At 40.7% G+C, this 2,577-nt stretch overlaps 1 protein-coding gene across 2 annotated transcripts in view; it reads left to right on the top strand.

The window, feature by feature from the left end:
* Positions 1 to 2,577, top strand: part of BICC1 (BicC family RNA binding protein 1) — a 351,439-nt gene that overhangs the window by 105,198 nt on the left and 243,664 nt on the right. The gene's annotated exons all lie outside the window — the stretch shown is intronic.

The raw sequence follows: 2,577 nt of genomic DNA on the forward strand, positions 1-2,577 counted from the left end.
GTCTGTTTTACATATGGTAGCTATCTATTTTACATATGATAATGTGAGTCTCCATGTTACTGTCTTCATACATCTCACCCTCCCGCCATGTCAGAGGCTTCATTTCTGGTAAGCAGGACCATGGGTGGGGTGATAAAATCGACAGAAGATGCTTACGACTGGTAAGCATCTGATGCGTAAGACTGATGCTTACGTGAGCTCTCTGCTCAGACTGGTAACCTTGTCTGTTGTGTCCCTGGTGGCCCTCTGTAAGTGCTGACCTTCAGTCAAGTCAGCCTGGGCAGTCATAAAGGGAGACAGGAGTAAAACTGATGGCAAGTGATTTGAGATCCTGTGGAGAGCAGTTGATTACTTTCTGGTTAGCTCTGTTTTAAAGTAAGTGTTTTATGTAAGGGAAGATGTCTGTCTTTGCCAAGAAGTTGACTGAAGTTCCCATCCTTCTTTCTTTTGTTCATTTGAGTTTATTATATTGATATTTGTGTTTGTTGTTGGTATCCAGAAAGCATGTATGTAGGAACAAATATACAGTTTGTCTCAGTGTGACACACAGTAGCAATTATGCTGCTGCTGCTGCTAAGTCGCTCCAGTCGTGTCCGACTCTGTGCCACCCCATAGACGGCAGCCCACTAGGCTCCCCCGTCCCTGGGATTCTCCAGGCAAGAACACTGGAGTGGCTTGCCATTCCCTTCTCCAATGCATGAAAATGAAAAGTGAAAGTGAAGTCGCTCAGTCGTGTCCAACCCTCAGCGACCTCATGGACTGCAGCCTACCAGGCTCCTCCGTCCATGGGATTTTCCAGGCAAGAGTACTGGAGTGGGGTGCCGTTGGATGTGGTTAAATATCGCTGTGGTAGGTCATCGAGCTTTTGGAAAATACCTGTGTGACCAGATGTGGCTTTTACAAGTAAGCTTCTTTACTCTCTTGCTTTCTATGTGATCTGATCTTTTTTTTGTCAAGTTCATTATTCATCTGCATTTTCTTCCAAGGATATAAAAAGCGAATATTTTCAGAGCTGATACTGGTCTTGCCCTTTCTTCATTCTGAAAATATTTGTTTACCACCTGCTGTGTGTAAAACACTGGAAAGACCAAAATGAGCAAGGCGTAGTCCCCGCCCTAAAGGAATTAGTCTGGTGTTTGATTATATAGCTGCCTAAATAGCAGGGGAGTCTGGGCCAGGGAGGATTAAGCTCTTGACTGGGACTTGAGGAGATTAAAAAGGACTTCTTGAGATCTTTTGAAGGGTGGAAATTAGCCAAGTGGAGGGATAGGCTTGGGTGGGTAGAAAGAGCATTCTGAGTGAAGAAACAGAATGGAGAAGAGCTCCGATGTGGAGAAAGTCATGCAGCGTTCACATTTCAAAGCATCATCTGAGATTTCCATAGTGCAGGTGAGGTTTACTGTCCTGTATGATGAAGTACCTTCTTTGTATGGGGGTGGGGGTGCATTCCTAAAGGGATTTAATTAAAAATTTGCTGTGCTGGCCAAGTAGAATATGCCAGACCATGGTTTTCCACCCCTGCTTTTTAGGCTCCTGCTGTTGAAATTTGTGTACTATGTCTGAAGCCCCCTTACTTGGTATTATCTGACATTGGTTCATGTACAGCTTGTACTCAATGCTTGGGCAATTCAGAATCTCTGCTTTTGGCTGGGGTAGGCTTGCCACAAGGCAAAGAAAAGAGAAGACAAATAGAAATCACAGAGTTGCTTTGGTTTGTCTGTGATGGTACAAATAGATGCAATCTATGGAAGGATTTTTTTTTTTAGTTCTTTAACTTGTGAAGAGATATAAAAAAACAGACTGTTCAGCTTTATATGACTCACATTTTAAAAACAATCAAAACATGGTGTATGTGGTCATAAAGGACCTTCATTCTTAGAAGATTTGCTAATATTTATCACTCTTTACAGAGCTATGTATACATTCCAGCAGTTTAAATGGAAACACATGTCTGAATCCAGGAACATATGTGCATCCCACAAACCATGAGTTGGAATCATCGATTCCATTCTTGATCACAGGTTAATGAGGTCTCTGAGTAACTAAATGGAGCACTTTTTAATCTCATTTTCTTCTTTAGCTCAATAAAGAGTGTCTTCCTGAACAACAAGGGTCCGTGTCGGATTTGGATACTTACCATGGGAAAAAGCTCCTATAACTTAATAAAAGTGGAACAGCTCAAATGTCAGAAAAGTAGTTTTTAGTGTTTTGACCAGAGAGAAGAATAAATTACAGTCTACATTAGAATGAAGGAAAGGAGGAGTATTGAATTGTCCTCCAGGAACTTTCTTTTAGTTGCATATCTCCCATTTAAAAATAATAGCATTTGGGGAAACATTTAGGAACAAAAAATAAACCACATTGCTGGTTGTGAGCATCTTTGAAAAAATGCTTTTTTTCTTTCAGGGAAATGCAAATATGAAGGTTATATATGCTTATTTTTAGGATGTCTTTTGGATTTTGACTCTGGGGGTATGTATCACAAACTGACATTGACATTAAAATCTCTCCTTGAGCTTAGTTTAAAATTGGACTATCCCTGCCCCTCATTTTTTTTTTTTTTTTTTTTTTTTTCTG

Source organism: Bison bison, unplaced genomic scaffold (assembly GCF_000754665.1).
Source record: "Bison bison bison isolate TAMUID 2011002044 unplaced genomic scaffold, Bison_UMD1.0 scf7180017864306, whole genome shotgun sequence".
In the NCBI taxonomy this organism is placed as follows: Eukaryota; Metazoa; Chordata; class Mammalia; order Artiodactyla; family Bovidae; genus Bison; species Bison bison.